Below are 23,389 nucleotides of genomic sequence, written 5' to 3' on the forward strand. Positions count from 1 at the left end.
GCCTGTGTATTTTATTTCTTTTGTGGGGCTCTATATCATTCCCGTTTATACTTACCATGTTAATCTTGTTTACTGTTAATAAATCCTTGTTAGTTTACCTCATTCGTTGTCCTAGTCCTTGGGGAAGGCCTAATAGCTCCCAATGATAGACGTGGGTCTGAGGACGGGCCTGAAAGCCAGCTTAGGTTAAACCATTAGTTTCCTGGCTAACACCCTGAGTTTCAGTGCGTTGATGTGCAATCTCATCTCTTGGTGTGGCCATCTATCCTGGACTGTCTGCTGTCCACGGTGGGTGCTGCAGCCCATGAAGTGTGCATGTGTAGGTATTACATGCAAGGGGTCTGGACAGAGAAAAGGTACTCTGGAAAGGAGATTGTACGGACAAGTCCACCACTGAAGTGATGTCAGCACCAACAGCAGGGATGCGAATCGCTTGACACAGCTGTGCCAATTGGGGATGTAAAATGAGGCCAACCAAGCCAGCAGACATCGTACGTAGAGTCTCACAAGGTGTACCACGAAGTGGTGGCAGCCATGTAACCTAGGTCTTGAAGACATGTGCTTCATGTCCCTGTGACAGCTGCTGCCACACAATTATACTACATAGGGCTTGAAAGGGGTGTAAAGGAAGAGAGGCTCTGGCTGTTCCAGAATCTAGTAATGCCCTGATGAATTCTAGTCTCTGGGTGGGTTCCAGAGTGGATTTCTGTACATTTGTCAGCAAATCCAGTCAGGAAAAAATGTCCCGGGTAATGTTTGTCATGATTAGTGTCTATTGTCATGAAGTCTGATGATTAGAAGTCCAACTATTAGACAGTCATCTAAATACGGGAATATGATAATGCCTTATCATATTCATTGAGGTCAAGAGGTGAGAAACAGTCCCCCTCCTCCACAGCAGGTCCTCGTCCATAACAGGTATGATGGTTCCTAAGGTCACCATCCTGAATTTGTAGCTGTGGACAAAATTCGTTGAGTTTCCTGAGATCTAAGCTGGGCCTCCATCTTCCTGTCTTTTTGAAAATAAAGAAATAGTTGGAATAGAATCCTCTTCCATGAAATCTGGGTGGAATCCACTCTATGGCCCCCACCTCGAGTAGCTTTTTTATCTCTGCCTGTAGAAGGGACTCGTGAAAGGGGTCCATGAAAAGGGCTAGGATGAAGGGTAGGTAAAGGGCATAGAAATAAAGGGGATCATATAGCCAGGTCTTATGATCTCAAGGGCCCATTGGTCCATAATAATGAGATCCTATTGATGGGAAAAGGCCTCAGAGGGTGATGGAAAATATGAGTGGTGTTCACTGGTTCTGTAGGGTGGTCGCTCAAGCCCTCGACCACACCTTCAAAATGTGCTGCTTTAGTGCCGCCAATTGAGGGGCAGATGACTGGGTATGCTGGGCTCTTTTCCTATTAGGCCATTGTTTAGATCGGTTATTGAATCGTCTTAGGTGTTTTCTTTGATAGGCGGTATCCCTTCATCTCTGGTTGGGATTTATCTCCTTCTCTTGTTGGGCAGTGTGTATATAACCAGTGTTTGAAGGGTTGTACACAGGTCCTTCATTGAATGAAGTACCTTGTCAGGTTTGGCCATGAAGAACTGATTCTTGTCAAAGAATCTCTACTGTTGTCTACAGTTCACAGGGGACACCCAGTGATTGCAGCAATGACATGCGGCGCATGACAGTTGCTGTTGCCGTTGCCCTGGCCACCTTGTCCACTATGTCCATAGATGCCTGGAGCACCAGTCGGGCAATGGATTGGCTCTCTTTCATAATGGACCATAGCTGTGGTGTCTTTTGTTCAGGGAGGTCATTTAGAAGCTCCTGCAACCTGATGTAATTGGCATAATCATAGTTGGCAAGAGGAGCTGTACAACTGGATATTCTGAACTGCAGGGTAGCGGAAAAATATACTTTCCTTCCAAAAGGTCCAGTCTTATGTTCTTTGTCCTGGGGCATCAATTTGAATTGTGGCTGTCTTGAACAATGGCGTACAGAATCTACTACTGAAGAGTTCAGCAGAGTGTGGGAGAAGAGAAAACCCATCCCCTTCACTGCAACAAAGTACTTTTTATCCAACCTGCAATTACATGCAGGAATAGAGGCTGATGTCTGCCAAATAGCTTCAGATGGCTCCATGATAGCCTTGTCAATTGGTCATGATATCTTGGAAGATGTTGGGGGTTGTAGAATCTTGAGCAACTTATGCTGCTTTTCTTATACCTCTTGCAGGGTTATATCTTGTGACTGTGCCACCCTCTTAAAACAGATCCTGAAAACTGCTTCATGTCATCTGCAGGGGGAGAGAAAGAAGAAAAACTCAGCCTCATCAGGAGATGAACATGACTGTGGAAAGTGGACACTGATTATCTGAATTGGAAATGAGGCAAGTTTTCTTCCTCCTCTGCTTGACCTGAAGTGGTAGCTGAAGGTGATGGTGGGGGACAGCGAAGACTGAGTAGTGATTGGAGGAGATTGCGTTATTGTGCGTGCTAGGATAGCTACAGTTAACTCTCATGACCAGTGCTGACGTGAGGAGTGAGTGTGATATAAGAACGTTAAATATCGACTAACTGACTTAATCGAATGTCAATGCATCGAGTATTCAATTACTCAACAGGAAGCCTCTGCCTTTGAAGTGTCCAGCATCAGGCTCCTCATGGCATTTCAAAGCAACAGCGCCACATGGAGTCTGGGACCAGCTGAGGACTCAGCTGACCCCAGGCTCCGCGCAGAGCTTTCACCTTTGAAGTGTAGAAACAGCCCTTTGAAATGCTGTGAGGAGCCTGACACCAGGCTCCCTGCAGCATTTCAAAGTGGCAGCGCTGCACCAAACCCAGGATCAGCTGGGGAGTCCCAGGCTTCATGTGGTGTTCTGAAATGCTGCAAGGAGCCTTGCGCTGGGCTCCCCGTGGCATTTTAAAGTGGCAGTGCCACACGGAGCCTGGGGTCAGCGGGGGAGTTCCAAACTGACTCCAGGTTCCAAACAGCACTGCTGTTTTGAAACGCTGTGCGCAGCTTGGGAACACCCCAGCTGGCCCCAGGCTGCACGTGGTGTTTCAAAGCAGCAGCACCACATGGAGCCCAGGGTCGGGACCTAGGCGCCAAGCAGCGCTGCCACTTTGAAGTACCCTCTCCTCTTCCCCACCCTTGCTGCCTCTTTCTGATCAAAGCAGCAAGGGGAGGGGGAGCAACTAGTTAATGAGTCCTTCACATTCCTAGTGTGATATTGGCCCCACAGTTCCCAAGGAGGCCATTATGGCTGATAATGCTGTGGTGCATAAGACCACAGATGGTTAACCAAGGATACTGTGGGCAATTTTATAGTGGTGGGTGCTTGCTTGAGTGCCACAAAGCCACTGAGCCTGTTGGTGATGAGTGCTGGGAGGAGAACCTGCTCCCATGCCTGGTGCCAGGTCCAGTGACTAGAGAAAATGGAGTGGGGGAGAACAAAATGTTCTCGGAAGAGCATCAGTGTGGACTAGAGTCCTCAATCCTTGGAGAATAAGGAAGTGTGTTGTCTGTCAGCACCAGTGCTTAAGGCATCAGTGGTTGTGGTGTTCAATGCTGAGACTCTGTTGTTTTCTGGGTTCTTGGCTTCAGCGTTTACATTGCTGATGCATGCTTAGGTGCCAATGCATGCCATGAGTCCAAAGACTGTGGTGGTGCCAACATTTCTATCGGCACCAGTGAGGGCAACATATCCACTTTAGTCAGTGCTAGCACTGAGGTGCAGATGAGGTGGCTTTCCTTTTTGGTTCTGACTCCGATCTTTTTGTTGGTGCCGGAGGTAGATGACACTGGTGAACACACAGCATGGGATGTTAATGACACGGCCAGTAAGGTCTATACTGAAAAGACTTGTGACCTATGGGAGTCCTGCGCAGGGGATGAGTTGGTCCTTTTTCTCAGAGTTAGAGGTTCCGAAAGTGCCTTTGTCTTCGCCTTTGTGGCTAGAGGGATTTCTCCCATAGCAATTTCTTAAGCTTCATCTCCCGGTTTATTCTGGCCCTGGCGGTCATGCTCTGACACTGTGTGCATATCTGTGCCACACGGCCTTCGCCAAGGCACTTTATGCATGAGACATGCCCATCTGAAGCAGGCACTGAGTCTCTAGAGGAGTCACCTTTTGTAAAGCCAGGGGAACCCAACAAATGAAGAAACGGGGGTGTGAAGAACTTGGAGAAAAGAAAAAGTAGGCAACAACAGTTTTTAAGAAAAACGAACTAGGGCTAACTAACAACTAACAGTTAACTACCAACACTTTTTTCTCTTTTTCCAGTTAGGAGAGCACTGCTCTGAAAACTCCATCTTCTTCTGAGGACAGTAAAAAAGGAACTGAGGGGACCTGCATCGCACACGCAGCCAATGGACAAAACCAGCACAGGACCACAACTGTGCATGCACAATGCAGGAAAGAACTAAAAATCTTTAATCACCAGTGCAAGGACACACTGATACCTGAGTGGAGCACCCACAGGGACACCACTCGAAGGAGACCAAACTGTTATAAACTGGCCATCAACAAGTTTAAGCCTGAAATTAGACAAACGTTTTAACCAGCAGAGAAGTGAAGTTCTGGAACCACCTTTCAAGTGCAATAGCAGAGTCAAAACAAAACTAAACCCCAAGTATTAACTGACTGAGTATAAACGGGTCCTGCTGTGCACCCTGTTAGCGCCTAACACCACCCCCCTGTCCCCGTGTTTCCTTCACCCTTTCAGGCACCCTCCAGCGTCCAAGTCCGTTTTGACCAAGGCTCGCAGGGCCCTCACTCGTTTGGGGTTTTGCTGGCCCCTATGCAGGAGCCGGTCTCGGTCCAGGCCTGCCCCCTCTCACAGACCCCAGCCCAGGGCCCTAAGGACACAGACGCTTCTACCATCCGGTCCGGCTGACGGGGCATCTGCCATAACTTGCCAGCCCACAGGCTCCCTTTGCTCGCCCTACGCTACTTCCTCTCTCCACGGTCAACTATCCCCTTGCATCTGGGCTCACCTCCTCGTCTTGGGTCCTATCTGTCGCTGGTCCTCAGCGAGAGGTCGCTCCCTTGGACCTCCTCCTCTCTCCGGCATCTCCTGGGGTTTAAATCCCCGCACCAGCTCCCGGCCCATCGGGTCCCGCCCCTTCCGGCGTGGCCTCGCTTCCGGGCCTTCGATGGGGCCGTGACCCGACGTCGCTCCCGCCACGTCGGCCCCCAGCCTCCAGGCTATACGTGGGTGTCCTGCCGGGGCAGCCACCCGGGAACAACTGCCACACAGCCGGTAGGCCAGCCCCTGCGCCGCTCGGCCCGCGGCATGCAGCGCGCCCAGTGCCGCTACTCCACCCCCTGCCCCGAGAACCGCCAGATAAGCGGCAGCCAGCGGGACCGAAGTGCGGGGCGCCTCCGCCCCGTCACACTGAGCTAGATACATTTATGGAGGTGATGGTATAGCAAGGTTGCCTACAATGGCATATGGCCCATTTGTGACTGCTATTAGCAAACATCTCCAATAGTTGGACATGGGACATCAAATGAGGAGGGCTCAACTATTACAAATAATTCTTTCCCAGATGTCTGGCTGATAGGATCTCATCCTCATACTCAAGGTCTAAATGTCTGTCACATTTGGGCTCAGGAAGGAATTTTCCCTCAGGTCAGACAGGCAGAAATCTTGAGAGTTTTGCCTCCCTTTTGCTGGGCTGAACTAGAGTAAATAATAGATTCTCTGTAACCTGAAGTCTTTTAATGAAGATTTGAGGACTTCAATAACTCAGCTAGTGGTGATGGAGGTTCTATGGACTGCAATATGCAAGAAATCAGCCTATAAGATCAGAATGGTCCCATGTGGCCTTAAAATCTATGAGTCTTGGCTGCAGGATCCCAGGTACATTTGCTGCAAAAATTCAAAAACATGCCATCACAGAGGCAAAAGACTGCAACAAAAGATAGTCTCATAACTGAGGCACTGGAAAGCCATTCTTAAAAATAAGATTCTCTATCTATGGTTCCTATCTGTTTCTGGATAAGTCACCAAAGCAAAAATTCTCATAGGTTGCTGACTTGAAACATCTGAGAACTTTTTTCTCTTCCTCTTTCTCTCTTTCTCTCTCTCAAGCTGAAGTTGATCAGAGCTGTGCCGTGAACATTAGAAGTGCTCTGAAACATTAAGTGCTCTGAAATATCAAACACCTAAAACTGCTGGGTACTTTTCACAATTTGAGCATCATTCTCTCTCTGCCTCAGTCCTTTACCTGTAAAAAGAAAATACCATTGCCTTGCCTCCCATGTTTTATAAAAAAAATGCAAAGCATTCACACACTACAGTGAGTACTATTTAAAAGCACATAAGGAAATTGATAATTATGTAGAGGGTTTGCACAATGTGAACTGAAGAAAGCAGAGTCACATAGTAAATAAGAAGAATTTTAAAAAACAACAACGTTTAGTAGCTACCCACCCAGTAAACAGAGTCTATTCTGAATACTGAAAGAGGCATGAGTCTTGTGGAAAAATACTATGACAAATGGAATTCAAGATTATCAAAATACATATGCATAAGGGAAACAAATTAAAGCAAATTCTGGCATTTCCTAGTTTTTGAGTACTATACTGTACAACCCATAACTTTCTTTAAATAGAGATCTTTTAAAATACAATAGTCATTTAAACAACATTTAATAATATGTACTGAATTTATCTGGTCTTGTACGCTTATTCCTGAACTTATAATTGAATGTGTTATTCTATTATAGTTACTTTTCTTAAAAATTATTTAATTTTTCAGAAGTCTAGCATTATGGGGACAAAATTCCATGCTTTTCAACTCAAAATACAACCAGGCTCTTTAAAACCTCAAGTATCCTCCCAAAAGGAAGATACCACTGAGACAAGTGTGAAGGCATTTAAAAAAAACGGGCAATTAAAAACAGGCAGGTTTCAGGAAGTACAAGTTCCTGTTTGCATGTCCTAATGGTAGTGACTGATACTACATTCTTATCTTACTGCAACAGCTACTTGATTTTATTTGTCCATATATATCACTCCAAGAAATAGTTTTCATTCTTCTATGTTTCAGACAGACACATTCCATCTGCCATTCAGGTATCATCTCTTTCTATGTGACATTATCACATTACATTTGAGAAGACTAATGCTGCCATTTAATCTCATAGCTTCAGCCAATTTATAAATACTAAAACCTTGGCTCAGCTTCAAAAATCCTCAGTACCTGCCCTATAAACAACAATAAAATATGTAGATAATCATATACAGTAATTTAGAGCTACTCTACTATGATGCAAGGCTCATTAACATTTTCTAAAAAATGCAATTATAAATAAATGACTTATGAGACTGAACTAGAATTGTACTGTCCCTTTGGATTTTTATAGTACAACAGAATCCAGACTTTTCTTTTCAACCTGTAAAAGCTTTCCAGCACACATTACTTGTGGCCCTGAAGTGCAAATTATTTAATATAGCAATGAAGATTTGAAAACAACTTATTTCTTGAAGATAACATCTTACCAAAGGAATGTTTCATTTTGAGATTTTAATGTCCTTGAGATTTACTAAAAATATTTTAAATCTCTCCAATCAGAAAAAATTAACTGTGCTGGTACAGTTTGAAAATCTTTTAAGGGCAAAAATAATACAATTTATTTAAAACAAGCTGTCTTTGGATCTACTAAAACAAGAGGATTACTGGGAAAGCACAAGTGCTTAGAGAGGCAATGAATACTCTTAAGAAAGCTTTCTTTGGGGATGTACTCCCTCAATGACAGTAAAGCACCTTCAGAGAGATGAGGTTTCATAAGGAAATCTTTCAGGCTAACATAACCCTAAAAAGATACATCAAAGTCGCTGAAACACAAGTACTGTCAGAGTCATCTAGATGTTTCTCCTTGTTGAAGAGTCCATCTCTTTGTCTGCAGAGTGTTGACAAATTTACTTTCAATGAAAAATAACTGTGGCCTCCAACTACAAGGACAGTACTGCCAACAGTCACCTCCAGGGCCTCTTGGAGAATATTTAAGCACATTGTCCCTAACACTTCACTTGCACATGAATTATCCATTAGGTCCTCATGACATCCTATTTTCTAGTGAGAGCAATTTATTCCTCTTGTGTGGTACCCAAAGAAAGATTTCCCTAGTAGCTTCATGGTCTTCTTTGAAATGCCTTCTTTTTCATAGGACATTTGGTGAAAATGTCATGGACAACTAGGCCTATTATAACCCTTTTAAGAAAGGGCTCATGTTCGGAGCGATATTTTAATCAAATACTATTTCTTCTATTGTCTGGAGATGGATGACATGAGAGCGATCACGTGATGATTGCCTTTTGTGGTCCCTCCCTGTGGGGCATCTGGCAGTGGCCACTGTCAGCAGACAGGATACTGGGCTGGATAGATCTTTGGTCTGACCCAATATGGCTGTTCTTATGTTTTTGCTCTTTTAGGAAGGGGCGTGGGGAGGAATAGCATCTGCTCATGTTTTTGGCTGTTCTTGATCTTCTATGCCTTAGGATGATAAATTCCAGGGATTGTAAAGGAAAAAAAGTCCACGAGTCCCCATAGCAAGGTTTAACTTTGTTTTCTGATCATTTAAGTCTCAACCAGTCTGCCTCCATTGTCCAGCTTGACTACAGAGATCTGAGACCACAAAAATATCTCTAGCCTTTCCAAGATGTGGAAAGCAGGAGTACATCTTCCCCTTATCAGAGGCTTTCCTCTTTTCTGTTTGCCTCAGTCTTTGTCCTTTTATCTCTTCCAGACTACAACACAGAGAAGGAGACGGAGGAATCCATTGGTCTGAAGAGTTATCAAAAGGGAAAGGAATAAGGCCCTTTCCCTCCCCATTATTTAGCCTCTCCCCCCCCCCCCAGAAGGTTTTCCCCAATGCCCTGGGTTTAAAAACCCTCTTTCTTCAGAAGCAATATAAGTGGGAATTTTTTGGTAAGACACCAGGACTTACCCTGACCCCAGAAGAGATGGCTTTTGGATACAACTATTTCAATTACAGAGCACTAAGAGAGATTTAGCTCTAAGAACACTCAGGGAAACTTCCAAACGCAGAAGTCTTGAAGAATCCCTGTGGGTAGAAAGAGAGAGAAAGACTCAGCTAAAAAGGGCTGCTCAAATCCTCGTAAAAGAGTAAGGTAGGGGCTGTAAAGCCAACATGAAAATATAGATCTACTATATTCTATAGATCCAGTATTGCTCAGTTCCTTAACTCAAATAATGTTTGTTCAAATATATAGCACAAATGTTGCAAGCTTTTGCCAGCAGATGGCTTCCTACTTCATAAAATAGGATCCCCATTGCTTGGGCTCTTAACCCAATTAAATCTTAATTTCAATCAGTGCTCTGGAGTGGGGCTGGGGAATTGGGTTTCAATGTACATGCTGTCCCAAGAAGAGAGGATTACCCCACACCTCTTTCATCACAGCTTCTTGGGGCCAGGTGAGAAGCATTTCTCTATGAGTGGGGGAGGGGTGCAGGTCCTCCGGCATGGGCAGATCCAGGTTTGTTTTCACCCTGCACTCCCTAGACAGAGAGAGGAACATGCACCCCTTTCCCAGCTGTGCTCGCAGGAGCTACAGCAGCCATCGAGAGCTACTTCTCACCTGGCCTCAAGCTGCCTCTGTGGGCAATCCAAAAGATGCTACCAAGAGCAATCACCAATACTGGGTTTTACTTAAAGAAAAGAAACACTCGCTTAAATCCGGAAACTCTTCAGGAGAAATCCATTTGATCAAGTTAAACTTCATTGGTTTTATGTTATAATCTACAGCAGAGAGGTCCAGCAATGCCTAACCATTCCTGAAGATGCAGAATACCACACTGTGCATTCAAAACGTAGGTCACTTTGATCCTAGCAGTAGCTGACTGGTCTGGTTCAGCTACCTCAAACACAAGCAAGATGAAGACCCACTGCTGTTCTGCTGGCATTTGTAACTCAGAAGAAATGTTTCTTAGTACAACTTTGTGAAACATGATGCTTAAATTTCATCTTTCAATGTTGGCAACACTGAAATGAGCTACTTCCTTCTTGGAATCACTCTCAATATTTTTCTGTCAGAACAGCATCAGCCGCGAAAGTTCTGCATCATAGTAGATTAAACAAGTACTATTACTGTCTTTTGAAAAACATGAATATAATAAACTTTTTATGGTCCTTGTGGCCACCGCTACATCCATGCACATCTCCCTCCAGGTGCTGGGGCGCATGCACTGAGCAGCCAGCCTTGAGACATGTTGGATGGGATGCCATGCGTACCCTATCCCCACCAAACCCAATCCCCCTCCCTTTCTTTCCCCTCCACTCCCTTCCCCTCCCCCAGACTAGAGCTAGGCACCACCCCCCACACACACACTTCCCCTGCTGTAACCTAATTCTCAGGTCCCGGAGCCGCCGCCACTGCTACAGCCACACATATCCCTTCAGGCGCTGGGGCGCGTGCGATAAGCAGCCGGCACACCGTGCGCATCCCTCCCCACAACCCAATTCCCCTCCCCTCCTCTAGAGCCATATACCTACCCTCCCCCAATAACCTTATGCCCAGGTCCCGGAGCTGCCGTTGGTGCCCCCACACCTAGAGCTGCTACCATTGCCTGCACTCAACAGCCAGCTGCTAGCATGTGCAAGCTGGGACACTGTGTGACACCCGGCCTGCACGTGCAGGATATGATGCAATGCGCTGGGGTCCATGAGCACGCATGCAGCTCACAACGGCCTGGCCATGAGAGCAGCTGACCTGAGCTGTTCTGGGTTCCGTCCCGGTTCCGTCAGGAGCCTCATTTTTTTTCTTCGCGAGCCACATGCGGCTCACGAGCCTCAGTTTGGCCACCCCTGGTGTAGAAGTCTAGCCTATTTTAGCTGTGTGATGGGCCGCCAACTGCCTGCATGCCGTCTGGCTGGAAGGGGGGTGCAGAGAGCCGCGCAGGGAGCAGCGAGCCTGAGGGGTGCAGCACTGCCACTGAGCTGGGGCACGGTGGAAACCCTTCTCCCCGCCAGGGCAGTGCCGATGCCGTGAGCCCGCCCCCGGCTTACTGCCGGACCGAACCGAGGCGGCGGGCGGCTGCCCGGAAGTGATGGGGGAAGACCCCACGTCATGGAGTAGGCGGGGCCACAACCAGCGTCACGGCCAGCGGGCCACTTCAAAAAGCCCTGCCAGCATCAGAGAAGGGGAACGGCTGGGCGTTCCTGGAGGAAGAGCAGTGACCCCCAGGTGAGAAGCGTTGCTGGCAAGAGAGACCCTGGGAGAGGCACTGGAGAACAGAGTGAGGACCCAGCACCTGGAATGGCGGTAGGCACTGGGAAGCTGGAGGCTACCACCCAGGGATCAGTGCGTGGAAGGAAGCAGCCCGTGGGCTAACGCGTTTCGGGAGCACTCCCTGTCAGCCGTGCAGGCAGGCGTCGACCCTGCACTTAGGGCCCCGGGCTGGGACCCGGTGGAGAAGGAGGGCCCTGGTTCTCCCCTCCCCTCTTCTCTGTGAAGAGCCAACGAGGCAGCATCTAAGGGGCAGTACAAGAGTCCCGGGGTAACAGTGGTTCGGAACCCCATAAGGAACTATCGTGAAGGAGGTGTGGGAGACAGTTGGCGGTTGGGCTTGCAGGGCCCACAGGGCCCTCGTCCCAGACTCTGCCGATGCCTAAGGGGACCACCACATCAGTGAGACAGTTGTCAGTTGGGCTCGAAGGGCCCTCATCCCGGACTCGGGTGGGGTGCTTGCACCTTGGAGACTGCCACAAGCTGTCACCTTTACTTTTGCTTCATTTTCTTTCTAGTAAACAATTCTTTTCTTCACATTTGAAAGGAATATACCTCACACTATTACACTTCTCCTGGCAACTTCTTACGAGGCTTTCCAATCACAGAAGCAGTAAACTCTTCACCTGCTCCATGAGAAACATGGGAGCCCTCAGTTCAATTGAAGGACAAGGCACATATATTAAGCACACAAGAGCAAGTCTGCTTTCATTCATTAGCTGGCTCCCAGATGACTGATGTGTTTCTGGGGAGAGAGAAGGGAAGCAACAAAAAAAACCTACAGAACAAAACCATAGGGCAAACAGAAAAATTACATTTCTTGAAAGGAACAAATCTCTCTATTTCACCTATAAACCTACTATGTATATACATAAATGATATTAAATAAATACTAAATGCTTATTTCAAATCTCCAGTCAAAATGAGGCAGATATGAAATAGGATCCAATGATCTCATGCACAGAGCTGGAAAGCTTGCTCTCTCAGATTTCATCTTCATTCAATATTGAGCAGCTGGCTAAACAGATTCAAGTTGGAGATGGCTTTCCTCTAAAACAACAGGTATCGGCTGCTGTCAGGAAGCTGTCCAAGAAGCTGGACTAGGGGAACCAAGCTTCTGATTTTCTATATTATACTGATATTGACAAACACTCAAAGAGATGATACACAATATTTTGTTTTCAAAAAATAGAAATCAAAGTAGCACTAAGACAGATGTTAGGGAGGAGTTGACACTTGGATAAGCATTAGCTTACCGGGTAGTTGAGTGGAATACTCAATTACTCGCTCCCCCTCTCACTCTGTATGAGAGGCAGCGGGGGGGGGGGGGGGGGCAAGGAGGGATGGGGAGACTGCTCCAGGAGCAGCTTCTGTCTGCAGGGATCCCAGCAGGGAGCTGGACTCCCCCGAGAACAGGGGCTGCTGCTGCCGCCAAGCAGCCCATTTGCAGTGTCCTGGACTGGCCACACTGCACCAGCAGCAGCACCTGGCCACAGCTGTTATCGGAGGCTGCTGGACTCAGCACGAACCAGGATTGAGCAGGCCCAGATCACACTGGTCTGGGACACTGAGCCTCTGCATTTTGAATGTATTGAGAATCCACCGGGCTCTTACTACATTTAAAATGCAGAGCCACAGCATGGATGGCTCCAGAGCTGGCAGGAGCCTGGACTGCTCCATCCCTGCTGCAGCCGACTCCTGGAGCTACCCCCACTGCAGCTCTGCAGAGCGGTCCTTATCAACTAATTACAAATTGCATCAACTACTACATGATTAGCCCGATAACTGCAATTCAACATCCCTAATCCAATAAAGTCAGGTGAGTCCTTCGTTAAACATCAGCAAGCTTTGGAACAGATTCTTACTCACTGTTTTGCATGCAAAATCCCATTTAATTAATTAACTGGTTAAACATTATGTTTAAAGGGGTTAATGGGTTAAACAGACTACAGCAGGTGGCAGGACTGACCAGACTGGAGCAGCTCCCTTATTGAACAAACTATTATAATGGAACCTTTTAGTTAAACTAAAAAAATATATATATATAGAAACATTTCAAGTATAGAATTCTATTTTATGATGGCCTGAGGTTATCACTTTGATCTCCATGCATAAATTCACACTCACTTATACTCTGGGGAAAGTGTTCAATTCCCTGTAGACATTGAGCAACCTGAGCCAACACGGCAAACAAGAAATGGTCCACCTCTGAATTAACATTTTGTATTCCTTAAACTTCCAGGCTTAATTATTATGTTATGTAGTGCTCTAACGTATGTGCTTACTAATAACCCAAATGAAGTTAGCAGTTAATTATATCAGAAACAACACAAAGAAGAGATAATATTATGAAGAAAAGTATTTACCGCAATAGCAAAAAAATAAGGTTTTGATTAAAAAAGCCAGCAACTGAAACTGATCCTTTGCTTTTCAAAATCCTTGTCTATAGTATGCATTGCAGAGTTTGCTCTGGACCTCAGACATAGCAGCAAGAACACATGTATAAAAAAAACCCAAAAACAAAAAGAACCTTAATAATGTCCGTTCCTCTCCCAGTCACACGGAAGCTACACCCTAAGTTATTATCATCTCCCTTTTCCATTATTACTACTTTTGTTTCTGTCTCCTTAACTTACTGCCAAGTCTCAACATAATGCCCAAGCAACATTTCCTGTGCTACCTTTTCTTTATTATAGCTACAGTTTAGCTGTATATTCACATTTATTAGTCTGGTATTTCATTTCAAAAATAGTATTTCACCCATAAAATGTTTAATAAAACAGTGTTTTTACTAGTGAACTATCACAATTCAAATTCAAGCGAAAGGGGGATGGGGGGAAGGAACATGTTTGTTTTAAGTTTAATTCTCTTTCTATAGTGACATTACGTAAGAAGGCTTAGCCCACCACCTGTATGCCAACAAGCTCCAAATAAACCACAGCCTCAAAGAATTATGCAACAGGCTCCAACTAAACATATAGGCTGTGTCTACACTGGCATGAATTTCCGGAACTGCTTAAAACAGAATACTATTCCGTTTTCAGTTTTTCTGGAAAAGGAACGTCTACATTGGCAGGCTGCTTTTCCGGAAAAGCCCTTTTTCCGGAAAAGCGTCTGTGGCCAATGTAGACGCGCTTTTCCGGAAAAGAGCCCCGATCGCCATTTTCGTGATCAGGGCTTTTTTCCGGAAAAGACTACTGGGCTGTCTACACTGGCCCTTTTCCGGAACAGTGTTCCGGAATAAGGACTTATGCCCGAGCGAGAGCAGAATAGTTTTTCCGGAATAGTGGCTGATTTTGTACAGTACAGCGTCGTTGCTTTTCCGGAAATTCAAGGGCCAGTGTAGACAGCTCGCATCTTATTCCGGAAAAGCGGCTGATTTGCTGGAATAAGTGGCCCAGTGTAGACACATCCATAATGTAATGTGTTTATACACATTTGTATTGCACATATTACAGTAAAACTCCAATAGTCCAGCATCCAACTGTTCGGCACTCCCGATACTCCGTCATCAAAATGCCAAGCACTCCTGACCAGCTGATTAAAAAGCCTGCCGCTCAGCACATGTGCTGGCTGTAACCAGATGGAGCATAAGGTTGGGGGCGGGGGGAGAGTGAGATCGTGTTACAGTATGGAGAAGAGCGTTTTGCTTCGGTGAAGGGGAAACGGGAGGAGGGAGGGATGGGGATCAGGCTACAGCACGGAGGAAAGGAGAGAGACATGAAGAGGAAAAGGGAGGCGAGTGGGAGGGAGGTTGTGTCCTGGCCAGCTGTTAAGCTGTGCAGCTGTACTGGACCTCCTGATTCTCCTGCAAATCTGATAATCCGGCACCACCTGGGTCCAAAAGGATTATCAGAATCTACTGTATATAGATTACGTACAAGCACACAGTTCTGATTCTTCTCTCTCCTTTGCATTTGTTGGACCGATGTGAACTTGTCTAGGCATCTTTTACTACTCTCAGAGCTTGAAAACAGACAGGAAGCCAGATCTTTACAACAGCCAAAGTTTGTATAACAACAACAAATGTGGCACAACTCAGACGCAAAAAAAATGGGATGTGAGGGGCCGAGAACCAAAGTTTCAGACTAGGGATGTGAATGACTAGTCAATTAACCGATAAGCCTAGTCAACAACTCCCATTTTTTTCCCCCACCCTTACTGCCTCTGTATCAGAAGAAGCAAGGGGGAAGGAGCAGGAGCCGGTGCTGGGCGGTGCAAGGGGAGCAGGCTTAAAAGCTGGTTCCCTCCCGGCACCGGCTCCACAATGCTGCCTCCCCTCCCCACGCTGCTGCCTAGAGGCAGCCCCTCCCCCATGTGTCTCACAGAGGCAGCAGAGTAGGGGATGAGTAGGTGGCGACATCGGTGCTGGGTGGGGAACCAGCTTTTAAGCTGGATCCCCATAGCACCAGATCTTACTCTGCCCGCTTGCTGCCTCTGATACAGAGGCGGATCAGGGGATGCTGCTGTGGAGCAGCCTCTGTCTACTGCAAGCCCTGGGCCCACTGCAGGTAGAGACTGCTTCACAGCAGCAGCCCCTGTCCATGGAGGGGGTCCAAATACCCCATGAACACGGGCTGCTGCCGCCCCCATTTCCTATCTCTCTCTCTCCCCCACAGCAGCCTCTGTCTGAAGAGCTCAGACCCTCAGAACACAGAGGCTGCTGCCACCTCTGTATCAGAGGCAGTAGCACAGGGTGGCAGGCAGCTGGTCTGCAAGGAGAGTAGGTTTTTAAACTGGCTCCCCTTACAAACCAGCTCCCGCCTGCCACACCATGCTACTATCTCTGATACAGAGGTACCAGTGCTGGGTGGCAGGGAGCTCCCTGGGAGTGCGGCCAGATTGCACAGGCTGCTGGACCTATCCTCCAGGAACTATACAACAGTCAAGTAACAACTAAGAATTCATGCCCTTGGTTGACTATTGCCAGTGGGGGCAGAGTCCCCTGTATCTGCCTCCTCCCAGGATTCCCCCGCCCCCAGAGGGAAACCAGCGCGTGCCTGCCCCAGGGCCAATTCACCCGCGATACAGGGAAGCCCCGCGCGCGCCTGCCCCAGGGCCGACCCTCTCCCCCCCCGCCCCGGGCACAGGGAAATCCCGCGTGCGTGTCTCCTCCGGGGCTGACTCACCCCTCCCGTGCGGTGCAGGGAGGCAATGCTCTCTCCCGCAGTACACCCGGCAGAGCAGCTAGTGCTACTTCCGGAATTGTCGGAAGTGTCGCTAAGCTGCGGGACTTCTGTCCATCCCTGAGAAGCCTACACTACCTCCATTTTCACTGGAGGTAGGTAGTGGGGCTTCTCGGGGGTGGGAAGGAAATGGAGGCAGGGCGGACAGGACGCCTCGCGATCGACTGGTCGAGGCCTCGCGATAGACTAGTCGATCGTGATCGACCTGTTGGTGACCATGGCTCCAAACCCACCCACTCCCCTTAGTTGGGGCTGGGGAACCTGCTAAAACCCTAGCTAAGTGGAGACTCTGGACACTTGGAACCATGCCCCAAACACAAGGACTATATTCATATAGTGGGCTGGAGTTTCTAGGCCAGGGAACCAGCAGCAGGGGTCTGCACCCTTTTTCTGTAAGCTAACTCTGGGACCTAATCACTAGGCTGCCTCATCACCAGGAAGACCCGGACACAGTCTCCATCTGGAATAATCACTTTTTTAAAATATGGAACTACTGCAGTGGTTCTTAAAGTGCAGTCCGCGGCTGCCTCCCAAGTGGTCCACTGCTCCAGATAATCCCCCCACTTCCTCTCCCCACAGCAGGGAGCCCATGCTGGCACTCTAGTCTTCTATCTGCCAAACATCCATGAAGAAAGCCCTGACCCTGCCAGACCAGCTCAGAAGGGAGGCCAGCACAAGTGGCTCCACACTGTGTTTCTCTCCTCTCTCCCACCCAGCTCACTGGGGGAAGGCCAGCATAATGACGGGCTTTCCCTGACGCTCTCATTGTCTGGAGTTGCACCACTAGGACAGGAAGCCAGGTAAGCAGCCCCCCCATACTCAGACCTTGCACCCCAATACCCCATATTTCCCCCTTTCACCAAGACTCCACCCCCCAAGCTTGCTCCTACACCAGAGCTGGGCAAAAGATTTTTTGTTTTTATCCCTGCTTGGTACTCAGAAAAGCTGGTTGCAGGGCCACATGTGTGTTTCTGAACCCCGAGAGCCTGGAGGGAAGGGGGAAGAGGATTCTCATGTTGCCCCCATCATCAGTAGCTTCCTCTGGCCGTTTCCAGCCAATAGCAGCTGCCTGTCTGCAGGACAGGCAGCATGTAAAGTGCACCTCCTTCTTCATTCCCTGGGACACTCAGCATTCAGTTCAGTGCAGTAAACATGTCTCCTGAAATTGCTCTGTGCGTGCTCTGTGCTGGAAGGCAGGGATCCTGACTAAGGAACCTGCTGGGCTGCTGGCTGGGAGCCAGTTAAGGTCTCCCAGACAGAGTCTGTCTGTCTGTCTGGCATCCCAGACCCCCCCAAGCCATGTAATCCAAACTCCTGCTCCAGCCCCCAGACACCTTCCCAGACACTGCATCTCCTCCTATGCCCCACCTCAGGTCACAACCTCCTCCCAGACCCTGCACCCCAATCCACTGTCCCTGGTGACAGCTCAAATCCCTGCACCTCTACCCCAGGTCACACTCCCCTCCCAGAGCCTCCTTAGCCCACTCCATTGCCCCAGAGCACAATCCTCTCCTTCACTCAAACTCCCTCCCAGATCTCACACTCCAATTCCTTACCCTGAGCTCCCTTCTGCACCCAACCTCCATCCCAAACCCCTGTACCTCCTCCATTAATAATGGAAGAGTGTGGGTTTCAAACACTTAACAAATTCTTAGAGTAGGCTCCCTATCAAAAATTATTGCCCATACCTGCCCTGCACCTTCCCTCCTGGACAGACACCTTCCCTCCTGTCCGGACACCCTGGCCTATCCCATGCCTGCTCCTGCACCCTCCTTTGCTCCTGCACCCCCACGCCTGGCCAGACATCTACCCCCACCCTGCTCCAGAACCCACTGTTGCTCTTGCTCTCTCCCTTGCTCTGTCTCCCTCCCCTCTGGCCAGACACCCTATTCCCAGCCTGCTTCTGCACCCTACATCTCACCCAGTCCTTGCATCCTGCACCAATACCTATTCTACTCACTGGCAGCCCTGTCCCACACAGTGAACCCTTCATTTTTGTTCCCGCCCTAGAGCCTAAGGGGGTCTACAAAATCCATTAACTTGAACCCCAGAAAAGCTAATCTGACCTCAGGGAAACCCTCAACCTGGGTCCTACCTGTCCTTTCCCCTTACCCTGTGAGGTTGGAGTGCCATAGGAGTGAGGTGTCTCAGTTGGGGGCCACATCAGTAAGGGTTGGGGGGTTTTGGAGGGTTTTTTGCTTCTTGCTTGTGTGGTCCACCACTGATTTTTCTGTGGATCAGTGGCCCCAACCCAAAAACAGGTTCCCTATCCCTGCCATGAATAAAGAAAACATTGAAATCTTTTGTGTTGGACATAAATTAATAATTTAAAATGAAGCTTGATAAACTAACACGAGAATGATAAAACACTTCATATGTTTAGTAATTGAAATTAAACCATTCTCCTTAGCTGCAGCACAAGCAAAATGACTCTAGTGTAATTATGTAATTTACGGTGAGGTTCCATTAGCAACTGGTGGTCCACGGAAAAGTTTGCTTTGAGCTACTTGGTCCACGGGCCAAAAAGTTTGAGAATCACTGATCTATTGAGATATGGGACAAAGTGCTCTGCAACCTTTTTGGGAGGCGGGGGAGGCAGAAGTAAGAAGAGAGACAAGGAATAATATAGAGCAGGGAGGACTGATTTAAATCATAAATTTAAAATCAAGTTTCCCAATGATAACTTCTTCACATATTTCTTCAGGTAACTCTGCAAATCTGATCACTAAAACATGTTAAATACTGCTCAGAACAGCGTTTTACATCATATAAGAAAGCATACTTTGTGTAATTGTTTTAGATACCTTGATTTTTATTAATTTAGGAAATAGTACATAATAATCATTACCTGCATCAGCTGCAGAGGTAGAAGCAGTACATTAGGAATGGTAAGAAATAAATCTCTCACACACACAAATAGCACTTTTATTTTATTAAACTAAATCTTAAAAGTTAAATGTTCCACATTTGCAACAGAAGCAGTCTCCAGTGGTGCTGGCTGATGGCTGTCCTTAAATTCTTTCTTTCTTTGTTTTTTTTCCATTTTCAAATTTGATTAACTCTAACAAACAAGACTTCAGGTCACTAAAGGTACTTTGCCCTTTCAACTTTTACAAATAGCTCTCATCTTCTCCATTCCCACTGTCATGTTCATCTAGATCTTATGCCAAGTTACAATAAAGCTAAGAATAACTGTGCTTAGAGTGCCTTTACTGTTGGAGTAAGCCCCATTGAAAACAAGTATAGGATGGGGTCCTTTGGGAAAGCTGAGTTATGCTCAAGTAAAATAGGGAATAGACTTATGGCATCACCGTTACAGTGTGGGACCATGATGTTCCAAAGTAACAGGCACATATTATGTAATATAAAATAAGAAATGATACTCAGTAACAACTGGCAACTCTGGATTTCTCTTGCTGAAGCTTTCTGTTCTGTATACTTGAGTAACAGATTCTAAAACTAGTTAACTAATTAAACAAGCCATAAACATTAGCGAAGGTAAACTTTTTTTCTAGCAACATCCAACATAGCAAATAGCTTGGGAATTTACTTGTTAAAACACTCTTATACTAAAAATCCCAGGGAGAGTCTTGAACACCGATACAATGCAAAGTTGATGCACATGGTTCTTCGGACATATCCACTAGGGATGTTAAAATCAGGTTAATCAACTAGTTGATGGAATTTCCATTGGCTATTCGATTAGTCGATAAGGGCACTTCCGCTTTGAAATGTAGCAAGAGGCCACTGGGTTGTTGCTATATTTCAGAGGCTGAAGTGCTGCATGATGTTCCATCTTTGAAATGAGCAAGAGCCCCAGCAGGACTCAAGTCCCACACTGGCCTCAGGCTCTGTGCAGTGCTTCCACTTTGAAATGTACAAAAGCCTCAGAAGGGACTCTTGTACATTTCAAAGGTGAAATGCTGCCGCTGCGCCTCTGCCCCCTCCCTTGGAGCTCGGGGGAGCCGGCTTTTAAGTATAGGGGAATATAGGAAACTATGTATGTGTGTGCTGAATAATGTCATCCCTTTTCCTTTCCAGTCCACTCTAATGTTCCTTTCTATGTTGCTTTCATTTAGCCTCCTTTAAAATGAAATGAAAGCTGAATGCTGTGATTTCATCATTTTATATTAGGGATGTGAATGGTTAAGGGTGAGGCTTACCAATTAACCGACCTGGTTTCACCCGCACAGTGCTGACCCAGGCACACCATAGTGGTACTCTAATCCATCTGGAGTAGACCCAGTCCGGCCACACTGCGGGCAGAGGTGAATCAGCCCAGCCAGAGCAGCCCCTACCAGATTGGAGTGGTGCCCCTGCCTCCCCATTTAATCAGTTAAACATCATGTTTATCCAGTTAACTACTTGCACAGGATTTTACATCCCTATTTTGTATTGTGACAGACCCAGACCAGCTGGCTGTAGCAGGTTGGAGGAAGATACATAAATAGGCAACTGGATGAATAGTTTTCTGTTCCCTGAGTGACCAGGGCAGGGTCTGCTATAGAGCAATTAGGTCAGACAGACAACTGGAGCCAATTAGGAGCAGGCCAGAAGCAAAAGAGACAGGCTAATCAGGTCACCTGCAGCCCATTAAAGACCTTCTGGGGCTAGATTAAAAGGCTTCCCTTCAGAGATGGCTGGAGGAGCCAAGGACTGGAATTGAGGAAGTGTATCGTGGAGGAGCAAGGAGGACTTGCTCAGGTATGAGGAAGAAGGTACTGGGAAGGGCTGTTTGGCAAAGTGGAAAGGCTGCAACAAGGAAAGGCTGCAACACTGGAAGTGGAGGAAACACTGCCTGTGGTCACTGTCTTTAGGTCCTTGTTCCAGAAGCCAGAGTAGTGGATGGGCCTAGGTTCCCTCCAACCCTCACCACACCACTGCAGAGAGTCTATCCCTGAGAAGGGAGACTTGGACTATGGAGGGGTTTCACCCCAATCCACTGACTGGCCTATGATGAAAGTGGTTCAATAGACTGTGACCCTTGCCTCTAGTAAAGGGCAAGAGGCTACAATGAGGGCCACAGCAAGCCTCTGAGGCTAGCCCTAATCACCTGTAAGCGCAGCACTCTCTCCCCTCCTCCCCAAGGTGAGGGGAGGCCAGAGCTCTGCCACTGTATATTTCCTTTAATATTGCCAAGGAAATAGCCTCATGTCAAGTCACAGGGCACTTCTTTGGCCATCTAGTGAGCAGCCCAGCTTCGTCCATTTTCATGGTTACCCTACTCAAAACCACACACCATCTTATTTATTTTCAATTCCATGTACTTTTAATCCTCCATTCCCAAACAGGGCTGGACACAACACCAGTATAAAAAGGGAGGTGACTTCCAGAGTTTCTCTCCCCCCTCAAGCTTAACTTTGAACACCCCTTACTTCTTGTTCCTCCCAGATATGTATATTCCCCATTTCTAAACCAAATACCCTACCTCCTTAACCCAACAATTGTCGACCTGTAACATCCTAATTGATTCCCACCAAGCCTGCAGCTTTCTTTGTGCTGCAGCAACCTCAGTGATCAAGGTACTACAACTAGCAATCTGTGACATGTCAGCAGAGATATTTTAGTATCTGTGACAGCATACATGGTAAGAACACAATCCTAGAGTGCAATTTATTGCTATATTAGGCTACATTCAATTACACAATTTAATATAATTAACATGTCATGAACTGGAAAAACTTTAAAAAAACAAATAGCGTAGCAACACCTTAAAGACTAACAAAACATGTAGATGGTATCATGAGCTTTCATGGGCTCAACCCACTTCTTCAGTTTCATTCATCTGAAGACGTGGGTTGTGCCCACGAAAGTTAATGATACCATCTAACATGTTTTATTAGTCTCTACGGTGTTGCAAGACTATTTGTTGTCTTAAGTTTTTCCAGTTACAGACTAACTCAGCTATTCCTCTGAAGATTATGTCATGAACTGATCTATGTTTGCCTTTTTAGACTAGTGATTGACTATAAAACAAATTTCTAAGATTTTGAGAACAAGATATTTGCGTGGTTAACCATGCTCCATGGCCCAGACTAAATAAAAGGTATATAAAGCTCTGAGATGAAGACCGTGATCAACAACTACTTTCCTGAATAATGGAACTCTCAACAATAACAGTAATACTCATCTATGTGGGAAAGAACTTTTGCCAAGGCAGTCAAAGAGACTGTGGAAGGACCATTGCTAAGTGCACCACTTTCTACTCCAAGGTGCAATTCTTTGATCTTGCACACTAACAAACAAATAGCAACCTATACTCTACTATATATTTTAGAGAGTTTGTGTCTCTCTCTGTGTCTCCATCCACATGAGACTATTTATTCAAGAACTTTTCCTAAACAGTAATAAGCTAGGACCACCATATTTGGCATGCAGCTTCCTCTTATCATAACTTAAAGCAAGGCCAGTGTTGGGTTGTGCCAGGACAAGTGCATGGAATGTGATTGTTTTGCATCAAACAAAAAGGGAGGGTGCAATAGTAGGGAAAATTATGCTCACAAATGACCATAGAAGGACAGCAGTGGATGTCAGCAAAGCCCCCGCCATCCAATGTTCTATCCTTGTGGAGCAGCTGCCCACCATGCTACGCAGCCCCAGCTGCTCTGAGCTGCCATGGGGAGCAGCTGCCCACCGTGCTGCAAGGCCCATCACCACCACCTGAAGCCGATCCCAAGGAGAAACGGATGGGCCAGCCCAGGGAGAAGCCCATGGGCTGACCAGCTCCGAGGAGTAGCCAGTGGGTCAGCTGTGCTCCCCCTCGCACACGTCTTCTAGTATTTAAATAAAAATAAAACCCTACCAAACAAGACAGTCCTCTTCACAAACTTCTCCCCCCACGCACAGGATGAGACACCAATCACCACTGTTTAATGCACTACTAGAAGATTCCGGGACATTATGGTCATAAGCGTGGAATAATATACACGCACAAGAGCCTATGTTGCTGA

The 23,389-nt window shown here is 46.9% G+C and overlaps 1 protein-coding gene across 6 annotated transcripts in view; it reads right to left on the reverse strand.

Moving 5' to 3' along the window:
* ERBIN (erbb2 interacting protein) overlaps positions 1–23,389 on the reverse strand; it is a 250,724-nt gene that overhangs the window by 203,707 nt on the left and 23,628 nt on the right. The window contains exon 2 of one of the 6 annotated variants that reach the window (XM_075932363.1): positions 8,955–9,071. The exons of the other annotated variants lie outside the window; for them this stretch is intronic. The gene's annotated coding sequence lies outside the window, so the exon portion shown is untranslated. The remainder of the gene's footprint in view (positions 1–8,954; positions 9,072–23,389) is intronic. 6 annotated transcript variants of the gene reach the window in all.

Source organism: Pelodiscus sinensis, chromosome 6, assembly GCF_049634645.1.
Source record: "Pelodiscus sinensis isolate JC-2024 chromosome 6, ASM4963464v1, whole genome shotgun sequence".
In the NCBI taxonomy this organism is placed as follows: Eukaryota; Metazoa; Chordata; order Testudines; family Trionychidae; genus Pelodiscus; species Pelodiscus sinensis.